The sequence below is a fragment of the Mustela erminea genome, chromosome 3 (genome assembly GCF_009829155.1).
Source record: "Mustela erminea isolate mMusErm1 chromosome 3, mMusErm1.Pri, whole genome shotgun sequence".
Taxonomy (NCBI): domain Eukaryota; kingdom Metazoa; phylum Chordata; class Mammalia; order Carnivora; family Mustelidae; genus Mustela; species Mustela erminea.
The window spans coordinates 164,345,082-164,365,454 of NC_045616.1; the positions used below are offsets into that span (position 1 = coordinate 164,345,082).

The following is a 20,373-nucleotide window of genomic DNA, read 5'->3' on the forward strand; positions in this document are numbered from 1 at the left end:
GTGGTGTGGGGGCTGGGTTCATGGCCTGTGTGGCTTTGGGGTGTCCTTGGGGAGATGATCTATGGCTCCACATGGGCCTTCTATGGCAGGAAGAGAAAGTGTCTCGTGAGTGGGCTGCGTCTCCCCTGCTGACAGCACCCGAGACTCCACCACTAAGGGTCAGGGCCTTGGGGTCTCTGGGCCACAGCTGCGGTTTGGCCTTTACTTTGTGAGCATTTAGGTTTTGTTGTTTGAATATTAAGAAGTCTCAAATAAAGAGAGATTTCTGAGCATGCTCTAAGATCCAAACTGGCTGTGAATTCTGCCCTTCTTCATTCGCTTGTCTGTAGAAGACTGTAACTTTTCATATTTTCTATTTTGTAGACACCACTTAAATTTAACATCTGCATAGTTCATCTCTTTTTATCTCAACCTCTTGTTTTTCTGATAAGTTATAGTAAAGGAATATAGTAACAGAAAATATTAACTTTCCAGGTTTCCACAGTCCCTAAACATCAGAAAGTGGCCAAATGGCTGTGGCCACCCTCAGGACACAGCAGCACAGAGAGGCAGGGAGCTCACACCCAGAGCAGGACTTCTGCTGTGAGGCTGTCCCCGCTCTCCAGGCGGTGCTGGCTGGCTGACCCCATGCACAGGTCACGGAGCAGGCTGGGCACCAGCTCTCGTATCCCGGACAGCCCCTTCGCAGCTCACATGGGACCCTGAGCAGAAACCCGTATGTCCTGGCCCTCCACAGTCTGCTTTTCGGAAAACTCTCCACTATTTGCTCATTGAGGACAAAGCAGGAAAACAAAGATGAAAGAGTCTCTTCTGTTGAAGGTTTTGCTGTTTTTTCTCAACCAGCATTTCATATTTAAGTAAATACCATTGAGATAAAAATCTTTGACATGTAGGAAGTTTCTAATGTGTTAATTTGCTAATTTTTCTGAGAAACCCAGAGGAACTATATATCCTTCTATCACAGCAGAACAATGACGGAGCACAGGAATTAAGATTGTTTCCAGTTCAGGGCGCCTGGGTGGCTCAGTTGGTTTAGCACCTGCTCAGGTCCTGATCCCCGGGGTCCTGGGAGTCCCGCAGCAGCATCACAGCCCGCTCAGCAGGGAGGCTGCTTCTCCTACTCCCTCTGCCTTTGCCCCTTCCCCTGCTTGTACTCTCCCTCTCGCCCACTCTCTGTCAAATAACATACACATAAATACATAAATAAATAAAGAATAAAATCTTAAAAAAATAAAAAATAAAAATAAATTGTTTCCAGTTCAGAAGTAGTGAAAACCAAATCTAATGAAAGGGTTTAGAAAATCCACCTGTTTCGACACTGCAAACCCTTTGCCCCTCCAGGGAACTCAGTGGCAGATGTGGGCAACTGTCTGCTCACACACATTCCATTGTTCTCAGGATTTTACTCTGACAAAGAGCGACTCAGACCCTCCCCTCCCGTGAAGGCAAACATCCAGTCAGCCTTGGAATGCGAGCTATCTCAGAGCAGGACCTCCTGTGTGTTATGGCACACTGTGGTGGTGGTGGGAGGTGGGGTGGGGACTGCTGCTGAGGACATGGAGAGCCCCTGAGAAAGCAAACCCTGGTATGGGCTCAGACCCTTCAGTCCTGGCCACCAAATGTCAGCCAGGTCTGGGCTTCAAGAACATTGTTGAGGGCTGACCCATCTCCCACTCCTACAGAAGTTGTCCACCACCCCTAAGTCAGGTCTGAGCTGGTTTGGGCTGCCTTTAGTGGTGTGGGGGGCTGGAGACAAGTGAAAAGGCTCCTAGAGCCACAGATCAGTCATATTCTGTACCCACAGGGACTTTGCACTCCTGGCCACCCCTCGCCCAACTCCTGCTCATCTGCAGATCTCACCTGAAACCCTCCCTCTGCCAAGCACGCCTCGCCCCACCTCTCTAGCCAATCTGGGGCCCTTTCAAAGGCTCTCCCTGCCATCACAGGTAGCTTTGTCCTGTGCAGCTCTGCATGTCATTCCTGTGGCTGTCGCGGTAACGTCTGCTTTCCCCACGAGGCTTTGGCTTCAGGAGGGCTGCAACCATCCTCTGTCCCCTATGAGCACCTACAGTGCAGGACGTGTGGCAGAAATGGAGTCTCTGCCAGGTGTTCCAAGCGTTACCTTAGTTTAGTGGGACCAACATACACTGTCTGCTGAGCTCAGCCTAGGCAGGAGGCCAGCTGATGCCGTCTCTGACAGAGAGACTTGAGCAAGTGAAGCGAGGTCCCGGTAGCGGGTGGAAATGCCACGTCCCAGATGGACGGCTGTGGGTGTGAGGGCCTCCTCAGGCCCTTCGTGTTCCCCGGGCCTGACCTCTGGCTGGCAGGTGCAGGGGCAGAGTGGTGTGGCAAGAGGCCTCTGCAGCCCGGCCCGGGTGGGTGGTCCAACAGAAGAAGTGGATTCTATCCTGAAGAAACACAAGGAGAGCTCAAGTCCCGACTATGCAGACTCAGCTCCCAGGGTTCAAGCTGAGGGTCCTGTTTTGTTTCCTCTTAGTTATTTTTTTGTCTTCTATTGTGACCTGTCATAGGATCAAAGGAAAATATAGATCACTGCATAATCTCCTCTGTTTAGCATCACTCACGTTAGGGTGCTGAGTGTCTGAAATGCCTCTGAAGCTCTTTTTTTCCCTCACGCCATTCCCACTCTGAGACCGTCTTTGCCTTGATGGGGGATGTCCCCGTGCCACCCACACGCACAGCTGCATGGTAGTCTGGGTCTCCTGGCCTTGAGAGCTCCTACGTCGTGTTTGTGAGATTCACAGATGGATGCAGTTCTGAGTTCGCACATGTCTGTGAACACACAGAGCTGCGGTCCCTTCCTCCTGTCGTTCTGTGCAGGTCTCCATGGTGAGAAACTCCACACCTGTTCACTGTCCTCTGGCACACACCTGTGTCATCTGCATTTCTTGGTCACTGAGAATAGTGTTGCCATGAACGTTCTGGTACCCAGGAGCATGTCCCGGAGCAGATCTGGTAGGTACGCGCACCTCCAACTCTAGTGCAAGGCCGAAGTCTTTGCAAAGATGACCGATTCCAAATGCTTTTTCTGCTGTCATGGAGACGAACTTAGGCTTTTTCCCCCTCCTTTAATCTGTTGATATGTGGAGGATAGTACTGATTTGATAATGTTAAACTAGCCTGTGCTCTGGGATAAACTGATCACGATATATTGGCATTGTTCCGCGTTCCCTGCCCGGGTTTACTAAGTGAGAATTTCTGTGCCTGTGCTCGTGCACGACCCATACTATTCTTTCCTTGTTCTAGTCTCTCATTGTCAACTTTTAATATCAAGATTTATGCTTATCTTACAAAATAAGTTAAGATCTATTCTTTCATTTTCTGTTCCTTAGAAGAGTTTATGTAACATTGGAATTGTTTTTCCCTTAGGTGTTTGATGAACTTCTCAGGGGAGCATCTGAGCCTTGGAGTCTTTCTAGACAAATGACTTTTGATGATTGATTTAGTTGTTGTTTTGTTTTTTAGGGTTATAAGACTTTTTGATTTGCTATTTGTGTTTGAGTTATTTTATTTTTTCTTTTCTTTTTTTGTTTTAAACTCTTTAGGATTTTTAAAAAAAATTTAATTTTATTTTTCAGTGTTCCAGAATTCACTGTTTATGCACCATACCCAGTGCCCCATGCAATATATGCCCTCCATAAAACCCACTACCAGGCTCACCTAACTCCCCACCCCCCTCCCCTCCAAAACCCTCAGATTGTTTCTCAGAGTCCACAGTCTCTCATGGTTAGTCTTCCCCTCCGATTTCCTCAAATTCACTTTTCCTCTCCATCTCCCAATGTCCTCCATGTTATTCCTTATGCTCCACAAATAAGTGAAACCATATGATAATTGACTCTCTCTGCTTGACTTATTTCACTCAGCATCATCTCTTCCAGTCCCGTCCACGTTGATACAAAAGTTGGGTATTCATCCTTTCTGATGGAGGCAAAATATTCCATTGTGTATATGGACCACATCTTCCTTATCCATTTGTCTATTGAAGGGCATCTTGGCTCTTTCCACAGTTTGGCGATTGTGACCATTGATGCTATGAACATTGGGGTACAGATGGCCCTTCTTTTCTCTACATCTGTATCTTTGGGGTAAAAACCCAGTAGTGCAACTGCAGTGTCAGAGGGTAGCTCTATTTTTAATTTCTTAAGGAATCTCCCCACTGTTTTCCAGAGTGGCTGCATTCCCACCAACTTGCATTCCCACCAACAGTATAAGAGCGTTCCCCTTTCTCCACATCCTCTCCAACACATGTTATTTACTGTCTTGTTGGTTGTGGCCATTCTAACTGGTGTAAGGTGGTATCTCAATGTGGTTTTGATTTGAATCTCCCTGACTGCTATGAACATTTTCTCATGTGTCTGTTAGCCATTTGTATGTCTTCATTGGAGAAGTGTCTGTTCATATCTTCTGCCCATTTTTTGACATGATTATCTATTTTGTGTGTGTTGAGTTTGAGGAGTTCTTTATAGATCTTGGATACCAGCCCTTTGTCCATAGTGTCATTTGCGAATATTTTCTCCCATTCCATGGGTTACCTCTTTGTTTTGTTGACTGTTTCCTTTGCTGTGCAGAAGCTTTTGATCTTGATGAAGTCCCAAAAGATCATTTTCCTTTTTCTTTGGAGACATATCTTGAAAGAAGTTGCTGTGGCCGATGTTGAAGAGGTTACTGCCTGTGTTCTCCTCAGGATTTTGATAGATTCCAGCCTCATGTTGAGGTCTTTTATCAATTTTGAGTTTATCTTTGTGTATGCTGTAGGAGAACGGTCAGGCTTCATTCTTCTACACATAGCTGTCCAATATTCCCAGCACCATTTATTGAAGAGACTGTCTTTTTTCCACTGTATATTCTTTCCTGCTTTGTCGAAGATTATTTGACCATAGTTTGATGAACTTCTCAGGGGAGCATCTGAGCCTTGGAGTCTTTCTAGACAAAAAGACTGTGGGTCCATATCTGGGCTCTCTACTCTGTTCCACTGGTCTATGTGTCTGTTTTTGTGTCAGTACCATGCTGTCTTGGTGATGACAACTTTGTAGTGAAGTTTGAAATCGGGCAATGTGATGCCCTCAGTTTTGTTTTTCTTTTTCAACATTTCCCTAGCAATTCAGGGTCTTTTCTGGTTCCATACAAATTTTGGGATTATTTGTTCCAACACTTTGAAAAATGCTCGTGGAATTTTGATTGGGATGGCACTGAAAGTATAGATTGCTCTGGGCAGTATAGACATTTAAACAATGTTTTTTCTTCCACTCCATGAGCTTGGAATGGTCTTCCATCTTTTTTTTTCTTCTTCAATCTCTTTCATGAGTGTTCTGTAGTTCCTCAAGTACAGATCCTTTACCTCTTTGGTTAGGTTTATTCCCAGGTATCTTATGGTTTCTGGTGCTATAGTAAATGGAATCAATTCTCTAATTTCCCTTTCTATATTTTCATTGTTAGTGTATAAGAAAGCAACTGATTTCTGTACATTGATTTTGTATCCTGCCAGATTACTGAATTGCTGTATGAGTTCTTGTAATTTAGGGGTGGAGTCTTTCAGATTTTTCATATAAGATATCATGCCATCTGCAAAGAGAGAGTTATTTTATTTTTTCTAAGAATTTGTCTACCCCATTTAAAAGTTTTAATTTATTAGCATAGAATTATTTAAAAATATCCTCATATTTTAAAATGCCTGCAATATTGGTAGTTAAGTCTCTTTTTAAAATTCTTTACCAAAATTGGGATGATTTGACCATAAGCTAATCAATTTTTTTCCTGCCCCATTTTCTCTCTCTTCTCCTTCAAGAAATCTAGTTGTCCATATATTAGAGCTCTTGATACTATACCGTAGGTTCTTTAGGTTCTATTATTTTTTATTTTCCCTTCAATTGTCCTCTGTATTCTTAATATTGGATATTTCTATTTCTCTGTATTCCATGAATCTATATCCCATGAATTTGGCCTTGGCCACAAGAGCCATATAGCTGACTGGCCTTGTAGTCCTTTGGCTTCCCGAATGTAATGTAACCCTTTGATACACATATTCATTAAGAAGCAAGGATGTAGGAGCAGCTGTATCTTCCAGTGGGCAGTTTCTCATTGAGGTCGCATTGTCTCGGAGATCCACGAGCATGACCTAGAGACCGTGGCCTGCCCACTGTGGATTCTGTCTTGTGGAAAAATCCTTGAGTCTCCCACAGCTTCACTGAACAATAATTTCCTGACCATCCTCACGTTTGGTCTCTGCTCTTTGTAAAGGAGAGAAAAAAGACTGGAAATGAGCCAGTTTGTTCTCTGGGGTTGGGTGATTAATGCGTGTGGGGGGTGGGTGGGAGTGACTCCTGGGGTCCCTCCTCCCAGGGACATGAGTGAGGTCTGTGTGTCTTCTAGTCTCTGAGATGTGAGGACCCAGCGCCCAAGGCAGGAGTCTTGAGTTTCCCACCAACAGCAAAGTTGCTTTTCCAGCCATTGAAAGAGTGTCCGGCCGTCGCGGAAGGACGGAAGAGCACCGGACGGGCGGCTAAGCTGCCGACTCTCAGTGCACCCATCATTCCTGGGCTTCAGATTCCACAGCCGTGTAGTCGCCCGCCAGTGAAGTGGGATCTGCAGCTTTCCCAGCTCAGCATCTGTTCTTACGCCCAACTCCAGCACCTAAGCTTCCCTTTGGCAACCACATTATCTCACCTGCCTCCCACCCAAACAGTTCCAGAGGGCAGACCCCACATTCCCCCCACCCTGAAGATGGACGTATGATCCAAGTCTGCGCAACCCCATGCTCTGTCCTCTGGGTGCTCTGATGGCTTCAAGGATGACAGCGTGACCCAAGCCAGGCTAAAGACACTTAAATCCATGACTTCATGGAACCCGAGAGAGAGAAACCCTTTCCAGTAGAATGGATGGTGAGTGGATGTCAGCCCGGAGTTGTGGGAGGCCCCAGATGCCGTGAGAGAGACTGCCTGGGAATGGGACCTCCCCAGAGCACTCAGCAGGATGGAGGGTTGGAGAGCGTCCAGGTCACACTGTGAGAGTGTGAGGCCTTGGGCCTGCCAGGTCGAAACCCAGTCTTGACTTGTCTCTTGCAAGTGTTAATGTATTTCTATCACTAAAAGATGTTAATTTAGGGACTCCTGGGTGGCTCAGTGGGTTAAAGCCTCTGCCTTTGGCTCAGGTCATGATCCCAGAGTCTTGGGATCAGGCCCCATATCGGGCTTTCTTCTCCTTGAGGAGCCTGCTTCCCCCCTCTCTGCCTGCCTCTCTGCCTACTTGTGATCTCTGTCTGTCAAATAAATAAAAATCTTAAAAAAAAAAAAGATGTTAGTTTATTTTACTTCAGTGAGTGTGTCCAGGCCCTTGCTATCCAGAGTGCTAGGTGACACATCAGGATTGACAACCCCTGAGACTTCCCATGCACACTTTACTCACAGGAGGGCCATGGCTGGGGGAGACAAGATGGTAGAATCTGGTCTCAGGGGAACTCCAGAACAGTTCTGCCCCTGTTCCTTCTCTGTCCCAGGAGAGGAAAGCCCCAGAACAGTGGAGGGAGAGCCAGCAAGAGGAAGAGGCCTCTGGATGGTTAATTGGTCTGCTTGTTTTTTCCTTATTTTAGGGTCCATTTTGTCAAAGTGTATTTTTACTAGGAAATCACCCATTTCCTCTAGGTTTCCAATCTGATGCAATAGGTTTTTCTTATTTGACCTTTAATTTCTACTCTCTGTTTTCCCTCAGAATTGTCACAATTACTGAACAAATATTGATATGTTATTATTTAGTAAAGTCCATACTTTATTCAAGTTCCTTCTGTTGTACCTTTTCCTGATCCAGGATCCCAAAATAATGTGCCATATGACACGTGGTCCTCATGTCTCTTTAGGCTCTTCTGGGCTGTGACAGTCTCTCAGACTTGTCTTGTTTTGATGGCCTTGGCAGTATTGAGGAGACCTGGTCAGGTATTTGGTAGAAAGTTCTGCATTCAGATTTATGGTGTTTTCCTCATGACTAGACTGAAGTGCTCTTTCATCACTTTATATCAAGGGAATGTGCTCTGGAGGTCACTTGTCGCTGCCCTTGTTAACATTGGTCATCTGGCTGAGGCAGTGTTGGTCCCACTTCCCCACTATGAGTTCCTCTTTCCCATGTGCATACAGTGTGTCTTCTTGAGCAGGAAGACACTATGTGGAAGCCGCACTGTGGGAGAGGGAGTTAGTCCTCCCCCTTGATGGGTAGCAGAGTATCTGGATCTGTTATTGGGAATTCTATTAAGAGAAGTCTATTCAACCCATTTGTAAAAACAAAACAAAACAAAACAGTGTAATCTGTTAATAAGCCAAGTAATTTAAAAGGCAGAGAAGGCATTGAAAAAGGAAAGTGTTAGTAAAGGATGCATTGTTTTTGGCAAGGTCACTGTCCTAAGGGGACCAGAAGGGACCATTTTTCAGGTTGAGTGGTTAGAGGTTACATGGAGTGTGTATGTGTGAAACTGCAGTTAGGTTAGGTAGTCAGTCTTGGTTTGCTGATCTGGGTCTGTTAACATGAGTGACTCCACTTTGTGACCTGTAGATTCCTTTTTAACTAATCACTGATTTTTACTAGTGTGGACACCAGAGCAGTCATTTGAGGCTCTGTGGTTATACTCTAGCACTACAGTATTTGGTTGCTTGTTCATTCCGGCTTGACTACTGGAAGGGCTTTCCATTAGCTCCACTTTCCCTTTGATATCATTCTATCTTTGTGGGGGTTTTTGTTGGTATTTCCTTCCTTTCTGATACTTCAAGATTATCCCTGCTTCTATATTTACTTAGTCCTAGTGTCAGCAATTTCTTCAAAGACCCCTGGTTCCTCTTATTAGAGAATGGTATCAAAGTCTCACTTGTGGGAACTGAATGTGCTCAGCGGACGATGCAAGGCAGCATATGCATGTATTTCAACCTTAATAAACACACTTAATTAAAGATTTCTATGTGGAACTGTCTGTGTCCACATTAAGCTAAAGATGAGTTTATACTGATATCTCCAACCTGGCCCATCATCACGTGGATATTACGATCTTCTCCCTTTGCTGATCTGTAACTTCCTACTCCAACAGCGACAAACTTGGCTCTCCCCACCTGCCATATATTTAATTCATTGCTCTGTTCCAGAATACAGATGTGATGTTTTCAGAACTGTTAGCTACCACTCTTATGGGGAAGAACTTTATCAAATAGGGTCCACTGTGTATATACGTATATTTCTCCTTAATCAAAATATTCCATTCATTTCCAAAATTACTTAGGTCAGCATCTTTTGTCATACAACATACAGTGCAGTTTTTCTTATATATACATTTCTAATACAGTGAGGATATGTGTCACATTCTGTATTCCACTGAAGGGGAGGAAGATATTTTCCTTGGTCCAAGGTTCTAACCTCGGGGCTAAGAATGAAATTGACATGAGAGAGAATAACAGGAGGAAAAAACCCAAAGTGTAGTGATGTGCGCATGGAGACCCAATAATGGAAACTGATGTCTACAGAAATGACCAAGGAAGCCAGGTTTCAAACCTTTTAGACAAAGAAAATAAAACTGTGTGAAATCACAGGACAAAGAAAACTTAACCTTGGGAGCTTCAATAAGTAAGGATTTCTAAATAGAATAGAATAGACCCTCCCTTCTGTGGGCACCCAGCAGTGTGGTTTCCCACAGGTGCCTCAGGTTGGAACCCAAGCCTTTGCATATGCTGTGCCTCTGCCAGGAGCACCGTTCCCTCCTCCTGCTTCCTGTCTGGCTTGTTTCCCCATGGCTGAGCCTCAGTTTGCCCCCAATGACCTGACTCATGCCTGCTGGGTGACTTAAATGTTCCAACCTTCTAAGCCTTAGGGTCCCCTTTGTAAGATGGGGTGCTGACGGCCCCCGTCTCTGGGAGCAGGAGGCAGGGAGGCCCCAGGGGCAGACTCACTCAGGACAGGCTGGGAGAGTGACTGTCGCTTAAAACAGCCCAGAGCCTGCCCCCTTGAAGAAGGTGTACATGTTCACGGCCCCCAGCTCTGGGGTCCTGCTGCCAGCCTCTGGCAGTGAACTTCCTCACACCCTCTCTCCTGTCCCTATAGCTTCCTGGACCTGTTCTTGCAGACAGTGGAGAAGCGCTTCATGGTGGGACACAGGGTCACCTACTACATCTTCACTGACCCGGTGCCCCTCCAGGAGGGCTGAAAGATAGTGGTCCTTATGGTGGGACACAGGGTCACATGCTACATCTTCACCAATCAAATGGCTGCTGGGCCCATGTGCCCCTCTGGGAGAGCCAGATGTTGGTGGTCCTCACGGTGGCCACAGGGTTACCTACTATGTCTTCATTGACCAGCTGGCTGCCAGGCCCAGGTGCCTGTCCAGGAGGGCTGAAAGATAGTGGTCTTCATGGTGAGACACAGGGTCACCTGCTACATCTTCACTGACCAGCTGGCTGCCGGGCCCTTGTGTCCTCACTGGGAGGGCTGGAGGGTGGTGGTCCTCCAGGTCTGTGGTTCCCCGCACTGGCAGGATGTGTCCATGCAGCACATGGTGTTGGTCAGCTGCTTCTGCAAGCAGCAGTTCCTCTTCAAGTTGGGCAACTTGGTGTGCAGGCGTAGACCTGAAGTTCTGTGACCACATGGGTGTGGAGATCCTGTCCCCCTTCTTTGGCACCCTGTACCCCAGTTCCTACTGGGCAGCCTGCAAGGACTTCAGCTATGAGTGCCAGCCGTAGTCCCAGGCCCACATCCCCAGGGATCAGGGCAACATTTACTACCTGGGGGCCTTTTTGGGGGTATTGGTGGTGGAGGTTCACTGACTGACTTTGGCCTATCACCATGTGATGGGGGGTGACCTGGCCAATGGGATGGAGGCCATGTGGCATGACAAGAGCCACCTGAGCAGGTACCTGCTGGATCACAAACTCACCAAGATGCTATCCCTGGAGGACCTGTGGTACCCACAGCTGCCGGGCTGTCCCTTGGAGGACCTGTGGGACCTGCAGATGCTGGACTGTCCCTGGAGGATCTGTGGGATCCGCAGCTGCTGGGCTACCCACCACCCCCCTCCCCCATCATGGAGAAGCTGAGATACATGGCTGTGCCCAAGAATCACCAGGCCACCAGGAACACGTGAGGGGCTGCCCCCATTTCCATCAGGGGATGCTGCCAGTGGAGCCATCAGAGCAGGTTCCTTCTTCTGTCCCCTTGAGGGAAACTGTGAGGCCCAGATGTCCAGGGTCCCTGCACATCTGGGGCTGCACCTGCATGTGGGAGGCACAAGTTCCTGTCATGTGGTCACTGCATTTTGATAACTTCTGGCTCATTTGCAGCTATGAATGGCTCCAGTTTTATGTTAGATGTTTTTCTGTGTCAATGCTGAGCAATCATCTTTAAAAAGAACAGTTGAGAGAAAAGGTTTCCTCCCTGGTTCTAAACAGACACATCTTGGTGGGGCTGGGAGTGGCCCTGCAGCCACCGTGGAGCCAGAATGGGCCCTGGCTGGGTCTTCCCTCACAGTCCCATGGGGCTTCAGGGTCAAGGGTGTGCCGAGCCACCTGCCAGACCCCCGGTCCCCTGAGTGCCAGAGGCCTTGGCTGTGGCCGCTAGCTCAGCCTCCAGGAGAATGGAACCCTCTGGGTTATATGTCGTTCCTGCCTTGGTTTTAAGTGGCTATTTCTGTGCTGGTGTTTGTAATGGCTCCATCGGGATGTGCATCCTGTTGGGACTCCTCAGTGCCCACCGGTGGGTTTGCACTTGTGCCCCCATCTGGCTGCACCATGTCTTAGTAAGCATTCACTGGGTGCCTGCAGTGAGCTCAGGCAGAGCGTGAGAGCGAGAACTAAGATACAGGATCTCCGCTCAGGGCCCTCCTGGGACTCACGATGGTCCTGAACTCCTGACTCACTTCTTTCCTACTGTGGTGTAACAGACATATAACCGACTCTGTTAAGCACATTTCAGGGTCAGTTCAGTGGCAGTAAGTACGTTCGCTCTTCTGGACCTGCCACCTCCATCCACTGGCACAACTTTGTCCTCACCCCAAACCGAACTCCACTCACCCTCACCCTAACCCTCCATCTCCCCTCCCCCGCCCTGGCACCCACTAGCTCCTTCCACCTCTATGAACCGGTGCTCTGCGTCCCTCACAAGTGGGGCCCTTCAGTATCCGTCCTTTGGGGACTGGCTTATTTCATGTAGCATAATGGCCTCAAGGCCTGTCCCCATGAGCCTGGAGCTGACCCACTTTTCCCCCAAAGCAGTGACTCAGCCGTTTCCTGTCTACGCCGAGCCTCCTCAGTCCCCTCTGCCCCCTCATCTTCCTTCTCAGCCTGAAGATGATCCCAACCGATCTGCAGCTTTGAAGAGCTGCAGAAAGTGAGGGTACCACTGAGGGCATGTTTCAGAAAGCTTTCCATTTTCAGTTTTTGATTCAAAGCCCCAAGAACTTTAAAATGCCAGCAGTGTTACAGTGTGGGCCAGAAAATCACACACCTCTCTGCACCCAACACCACCTAAACTATTGGCCCTTTCTTGTCACTTGAGCTGAATACAAAGGATTGGGAGTAGGAGCTTGAGGGCAGGTCCTGAGTCAGCCTCTGTGTTTGGGGGACAACGGCCATGGAGACAAGCTTGTGCCGAGCCTGAGGAGGGGGTCTGTGTGGAGACCCCAGCTGCAGACACTGCTGTCTCATGATGCCCCTAAGCCCACCCCAGTGCACCTGTGCTGGGAGAGCCCCAGCCCCCTCCTCTCTGCAGAGGGCTCTCTCCTGCTCCAGTGGTGCCACCTCCCCTGCCAGTCACAGCCAGCCTGCAGCATGGGAGGGTAGATACCCCGATGACCTCCAGCCCTGGGGACAGAGCCAGTGCGGGTGGGGTGTGGTCTTCCAGCTGGCTTGAGTGCCAGGCCCCCACCGTGCTCACTCTCCTGTGGCTCAGTGGACAACGTCCTCCCTTAGGCTTCTTAGGCCCAAGCCGTCCCCTGCTCAGGGACCATTCTTGGCCCAGGCTCCACACGCTGGGATTGGGAGCAGGTCATCTGGACCTTCTGGACTCGTGCTTTCATGCCCACGACATGGGCATAGGCTGGCCTCACAGACTCGTCAGAGGAGACCCAGTGCAGGAAGATGCAGGCCACAACATGGGAGGTGCCAAGTGACCCCAGAGGGAGCACCCAGGGCTTGCACAAAGCACCAGGCTCAAGGGACCCAGTGCAGGATCTGGGCACCAGGCCACAGGGCAAGGGGAGTCCTGGTTAGGGAGGCCCTGGCGAGGGGTAGGAGTCCATGGAAGTGTCCCAGAAGAGGCAGGAGACAAGGAAGGCAACAGGACTGAACGTTCCCAGGTGGTCAATGGGAAGAGTCAGAGGCTCACACAGACCTTTGGGTAAACTCAGAGGCCCTGGAGATGTGGGCTGAAATGCTGTCATTTGGTCGGAAAAGTTGTGCCACAAACCCTCAGTTAACATTGTACGAGTTACTCCTTGTTGCTTCTAGGAATCAGTGTGTATGAGTCATTGGAAGTCACACTGCATGAAGTCTAGGATATATTTACTTTTCGTCATTTCTCAGGACTAGATTATTCTTGAGGAAATGCTAAGCATGTGTCTTTCATTCTTTTCTTTGTGGAATGGGCCTCTGTTTTCAGGGGCAGATTCCTGGTGCTCATCACCGCTGCGAGTCCCGAGGACGACCCTGTCCCCTCCCACAGTGGAGGTGACCCCATGGGTGAGGGGGGCGCACTGATGAAGCCCCAGTGCTCAGTACAGAGCAGGGACCCCAGGTCCTCCGCTGAATGAGGGGGGGCATGAGAGAGGCTGGGGGGGAGGGAGGGAACAGAGGGACGGAGGAGGGGAGAGGGGGAGGGAAGGGGGGATGATGGGAGGGAGGGAGGGAGGCTGAGAGGGAGGCAGGGAGGGGAGAGAGGAATACAGGGGAAGGAGTCGGGGAATGAACGACAGAGCGAATAAATGAAGTAGGGAGGGAGGGAGTGAAACGGCAGAAACAGGTCCACACATCAGGAGACATTATTCTTGGTACGGTCTCAAGAAATCGCAGCTCAGGCCCTGGATGGTAGCTTGGCGCAGGTTGATCGGTCCTCCCAGTGCTGACCTTCCTTCTCCTTGGCCCGCTGTCATCCTGGATCCTCTCTACGTCCTCCTTCAACTATTATGAATGTCCCCAGGAGCAGGGTGGCAGGAGTGGGGTCTCAGAGGGGCTGCCTCGATCCTGTGCCCCAGACAGCACTGAGAAAGGAGCCCCAGGACATTGTGTCAGGAGGACTGGGATGAGGATCCCCTCCACCTCCTTGGGCATGAACACTGTTCCATTCCCTGCTGTCTCACCACTGCTGTGCCCAATCCTACTGAAAACACATCCGTGGCCAACCGAGCCAGAGTTTCTGGGGGTGAGTCCCAGGCTGAGCCCTCCTAGGTGACAGGTGGACCTGTGGCCTGGGATGGGTGCCGCTCACGGTTGTCTCAGACAGGGGTGCCTGTCCGCCTTCTCTCCAGGGGCCCTGCATCGGACCTCTGCTTCCTCACGTTCTCCCCAGGGCTGCTGGTCCCCAGACCAGACACCTGCCAGTCTGAGGGGGACCAGCACTGCCTCCCCAGGGTTTCCTTTGCCTGAGTCCTTCCCCGGGAGCTCCTGCATCTCCTGACACATAGTGCCTGTGTGCCTCTCCTCCCCCTTGAACTTGCCCATGTTTAGTCTCTGTCCCTGTCTCTGTCCCTGTGGGACCCAGTGACTTGGAGCACGGATTGGAGCAGACCCATGGGAGACCTACCTCTGGCCTAGGGTTGTGAGCGATGCTTTTGCCCTCCGCGGTGTGTCTTCCAGCTTTCTGCATTTCCCTGGTTTCTGTGTGGGCCACAGGAGGAAACAGCCTTGTCCCGTCTGGGGACCGATTGTGGTGTCCCAGCAAGAACAGGGGCCTTGGCCCCGAGATTGTGCCCAGAATTCCTAAAGGGGTCCCTAGGAAGACATCTCCTCTGTAATCCATTGGGCATCTCAACAACCAATAAGGGAAATTCTATGTCAAACAGAGAGAAAAAACAAAAACAAAGCAAAGCAAAGCAAAACAAAATCCCAAAACAAGTGTACTTTAAAAATAGGTGCAGACACAAAAACACCAATTGAGGTATTCCACTTCCAGAAACCTCCAGAACACGTGCAGGAACAGAAAGAGAAAGCAGCTTAGGGCTTGCGAGGGGCCAGGCTGGGGGAACAATGGGCAGGAGGGCTTGGGCTCAGGGTCTCCTCCTTTGGGGAAGGAGATAGCCTGCAACGATGTTCTGGGGCGTGGTGGCACAGCGTTGGGAATGCACTTCATGCTCATGACGTGTTCAAGGGAAAACAAGAACTTTTATTTAAAATAAATAATACACGGCATACAGGAGATGGACGGCGACGACAACGGTGACTCCATACAGGAGAGGAAGAACACAAGGAGGGGGGATGAAACATTCTGGGGGGATGTCGGGGTCAGGGGATGGAACTGACGGCATTTTTCTGGGGAGATCTCCCCGCAGAGTTGTGGGCTCTGGATGCGGGTCTGGGAGTCCCGCAGGAGAAGGTGTAGGGGCAGGGGTTGGGCTAGGGGCGGGGACAGGGTCAGCAGTAGTGGCCAGTGCAGGATCCAGAGCAGGAGCTGGGTCAGAGGCAGGAACAGGAGCACAGGCAAGGGCAGGGAAAGGAGCAGGAGCAATTGATAGGGACTGGGTCTGGGGCGGGAACAGGGGCCTAGGCAGGGCCAGGGGAAGGGGCAGTGGTCCTGGCAGGGCCAGGGGAAGGGATGGCGGCAGTTGAAGGGGAAGACGCAGGGGCAGGAGCTGGGTCTGGGGCAGGAACAGGGGCACCGGCAGGGAAAGTGGAGGCCTTCCTGGCAGGGGCAGGGTCAGGGTCAGGGTCAGGGTCAGGGACAGAGTCAGGGGCAGGGGCAGGGGCAGGGGCAGGAACAGGGTTAGGACCTGGGTCTGGGGCTGGTGCAGGGGCAGGTGCCTGGGCAGTGGCCCTGGCAGGGAAAGGCGAAGGGATAGGGGCGGGGGAAGGGGCAGGGGCAGGAGCTGGGGCAAGTGCAGGGGTGATGGCCTGGGCGAGGTCAAGGGCAGGAGCTGGGTCTGGGGCAGGAACAGGGGCCCAGGGAGGGGTCGGGGAAGGGGTGGAACCAAGGGAAGATCTGGGTCAAGGGCCAGAACAGGAGCCCAGGCAGGGGCAGGGGAAGTGGGAGTCGCTCTGGCAGGGGCAGGGGCAGGGGGAGCGGCAGGAGCAGGGGTGGGGGCAGGAGCAGGAGCCAGCTCTCCCCGGACAGCATCAGCATCTCCGTGGGCAGGCGCCCCGGCACTTGTGGGCTCCCGGTCTCCCGCCGAAGTGACCCCAGACACCATGTGCCCCTCCGGAGTTGCTGAAGTTGGGAGTGGGTCTAGCTCCTCCGCTGGAGAAGCTGGGAGAGGAGAGAAGGTCACCCGCGGGCCTGCCTCTCCCTGTGGCTTTGCAGAGACAGAGCCCAGCCCGGGGCCTCCCGGAGAAGCCGCAGCCACGAAGGAACCCTCCCGGGGACGTCTCCCCGACTGCAGTCCACCCCCTGGGTGCTCCGAGCCAAGTCGAGGCTCCTGGCCCCACACCAGCCTGTGGGGGCTTCTCCCTGTGGGGCCCAGCACCGACCCCTCCCCACACAGCCACAGGCACCCCACCCCAGCCTTCTCACCCTTGGACTTGGCCTCCGTGGGCTCCGTGTCCAGGACCGCAGTCCAGTGGAGTACCGCGGGCAGTGGTCTGGGAGGTAGCGAGGGCCTTCCCAGGACCGGGGACTCCGGGGTCGGGGAGGAGTGCGTGTCTTCCCGCCTCCTTCCTAGTTCATCCGTGGCCTGCCAAGGCAGAGACGGGGAGTGTGCAAGAGGCGTCAGAGCCCTGCCCGGCCGTACCCACCGTGCTCCTGCCCAGTGCCCCTGCTTCTCCCAGATCCCACGCAGACCTGTGCGTGCACAGCCCCGCACCTGGGTCAGTGACCCGTCCCTGCAGGGTCTCAGGATCAACCCTGGGCAGAAGGGTGCAGCCCCCACACTCCGTCCCACCTAGCCAGCCTTAACCTGGGGTGTGAACATGACCTGCCCACCAGGCATCTGACCCCTCATCAGCCTGCTCCTGCTCGGGGCGTCTCCACCCCCCATGAGCTCTCTTTGCACACACACACACACACACACACACACACACACACACATCCACACACGGGGAGGAGACCTAGGCCTACACGGGTCGGTCAGAAGGTGTGGGGCTGTCTGACTCTGAGCCTCCCGGTGTCACCTTTTGATTCTTTTTGCCAAAGGGCCAGAGTCGTCGGGGAAGCCTGACACGACCTGCCCAGTGAGGGGACGTGTTTGGCGGGCGAGCTCTCCTCTGCCTGCATCCTCTGGGCTTCGGTAGGCAGCAGCAGAACATGGCGCTTCCTTCAGGATCTGCCCAGAAATGAGCTGGGCAGGGGGGTTTTCTCTGGAATGTGGGTGCCTGGATACGTGGGTTCCAATTCCGTTGGGCTCTGTCGTCAGGGAAGTGAGGTCACCACTGCCTGGGGGCTCCTTACCGGACTTCCTGCTCCCACCAGAGCTCCCTGAGGGCGCCCCTCCCCCAGCTGCTCAAGGCTCCCCCTCCACCCCGTGCCCTGTCCATCCAGTGACCCCCACACAGCCTCCCCACAGCCCCTGGGAGGCCTGGGTGTAGCTGTTTACACCGCTGGGAGGGCACAGAGCTCGGTTCAGACAGAGCTCCTGCTCCTGCCCAGGACTGTGAGCCCGCACACACCCTGTGGCTCTCAGGGCCTCCCCAGTCTCCCCATCTGCACACTGGGGGTGTCCTGGCTTCTCCTTCTAGGGATGCCATCAGGGGTAGGACCCCTGCATACGTTCCATCCCCGCTCTCCCAGGAGGCTGGTGCACACACTTGGCCGGCCACGGGTGAGCCAGGGGCTGGGCGGGGGCATGGAACACGGCCCAGAGGGGCCTGGATCTGCTCTGGGATCCAGGCAAAGCCACCGTCCTCCTGCCTGGGTCCCATCCCCCGTGGCAAGGTTGCAGTGCATGGCTTCTGACCTTGGTGACACAGGCTTCCCGGGGCTCCCATTAGGTGGAGGTCCAAGGGCCTCGTCTGCGCCCATGTGCTGGCCAGCCCCCACAGGGGACCCCGGGCATTCCCGAATCCGTCCTCCCAGGGTGGATGGCCCGTGGGACTGAGAAGGGGACACAATGTTTGGCTGCCATTTCCCAGCCGATGGAGGAAAGTCTGGGACTTCTCCTGGTTCCCTCTCTCCTGGGTTCAGTGTCTGTCTCTGTCTCTGTCTTTGTCTCTGTGCCTGCGTCTGTCTCTGTTCGTGTGTGTCTCCCAGGAGCAGGATCTGTGGGCTCCAGGGCTGAGGGGAGAAACCTCCGAAGTCTCCCTTGTCCCTGTTTCCCTCTCCTGGGCTGGTGCTCGGTTCCTTGCTAAGTAAGGCCTTCTCACCCTGAGCAGAGCTCTGACTCTGGAACCTCTTCCCAGTGGGGACCCTGAGGCTGCAACAAGGAGGGTCCTGCCCTGGGTCCCCAGACCAGGGGTCCAGTGCTCTGCCACATTCTGCAAGCCCACAAGGTCAGCCCCCCGAGCCCCCAGGCTGTCTTCTGCTCAGAAGGACCTCGAGGGAGTCCAAAGCATTTTCCCAAGACTGGGAGCACAGTGGGTCAGGGAGAGAGATTCAAGGCCAACAGGCTCTTCTACAAGCCTGTGGGAGACTAGGGACACCCTGTCTCTATGGCCCCACTGATAGAAGAGGAAGGGGAGGCCTTCGGTGTTGTAGCCCTGTCCACACTGGGGGGGGTGCCTCTTCCTACTTCCAGTAGTCCAGGGTGGTGATGGACACCAGGCCCCAGACCCTGTCCCCACCCAGTGCCCTGGCAAAGCCCCTGGGCCCCTTGGGGACCCCTTGACCATCAGCCTGTCCTGTCTCCCCTCCCCATGCTTTGGATCTCGGTCCTTGCCAGGAGTCCTGATGCCCCCGACCCCATGGCCCAGCTGTCTCCAACCTCTTTCTTCTTTCCCCCTTGTTACCCACCATTTTCCCAGGGTGTCTCCCCCTCTGACCCCTAGCTGGGCAGAGTGGGGTGTGTGTGTGTGTGTGTGTGTGTGTGTGTGTGTGTGTGTGTGCGTGCACGCTCAAACACATATGCCTCTAGCTGTCTGGGGATGCCCGAGGTCATGTCCCCACATGGGATGGGGTGGGTAGCTCTCCCCAAGCATCTGAGGAGCTCTCACCCTCAAAGCAAACCTCATGGGAGGGTCAGGAATTGCCTAGGACTGGAGGGAAGCTCTGCTCCTTGGACTCTGTACCCGATTTTTGTCCTGGGCCAGTCGCTGCCTCTCTGGAGCCCAGGTTCCCAACTGTCCCTGAGGGTTGGACATGGAAATGCTTGAACCTGGCTGTTCCTCCAGGGGTAGGTGGAGGAAAGGTGCACCAGGCACACAGACCTCCATTCCGAGAGGGCCAGGTGTGCCCAGGAGACCTGCACACGGCACCTGTCCCCTGACCCAGCCTTGTGGTGGATGCGGACCCACCATGGCGCTGTCCCCGACTGGTCCCCCATGTTCCCTCACCACTGCCAAGTCCTCTGTGGCCCCAAAGTCTGCTGAGCACCGGAACCGTGCCTATCCTGGGAAGCAAGGCTCAGGGTGCAAGGCCAGGCGGGTTGGACATCTGGGGATGCAAAGGTCATCGAGTACCCCCCACCCAGCTGGCCTAGAATTCAGAATCCGTCCCAGGGTCCTGCTCAATGCGGGCTTGAGCCAGAGGACTTGGAGACGTCAGTGGAGGCCAAATCAGGGCAGGGAGATCAGTGGGCCCCTTCCACTTCTCTCTCCCTCTGCTGGGTCTTCCTGGTTGTTCCCTGGGACAGAGGCCCAGCCTGTCCTTGAATAGAGCCATGGCTTGAGTCGGTGGGTGGGAAGGAAGACAAGGAAGGTTAGGGTTTGAGTTAGGGGATTGGGTTAGGGTTAGGGCTAAGGCTAGGGCTAGGGCGAGGGTCAGGGTCAGGGTCAGGGTTAGGGTCAGGGTCAGGGTCAGGGTCAGGGTCAGGATCAGGGTCAGGGTCAGGGTAGGGGTAAGGGGTTAGATTCAGGGTCAGGGTTAGGGTTAGGGGTTAGGGTTAGGGGTTAGGGTTAGGGTTAGGGTTAGGGTTAGGGTTAGGGTTAGGGTTAGATTCAGGGTCAGGGTTAGGGTTAGGGGTTAGGGTTAGGGGTTAGGGTTAGGGTTAGGGTTAGGGTAGGGTTAGGGTTAGGGTTAGGGTTAGGGTTAGGGTTAGGGGTTAGGGGTTAGGGTTAGGGTTAGGGTTAGGGTTAGGGTTAGGGGTTAGGGTTAGGGTTAGGGTTA

The 20,373-nt window shown here is 52.6% G+C and overlaps 1 pseudogene; it reads left to right on the top strand.

Annotated features, from left to right (window-relative positions):
- Positions 1-6,937: 6,937 nt before the first annotated feature.
- On the top strand, positions 6,938-11,122 carry LOC116587281 (annotated as a pseudogene).
- Positions 11,123-20,373: the final 9,251 nt, after the last annotated feature.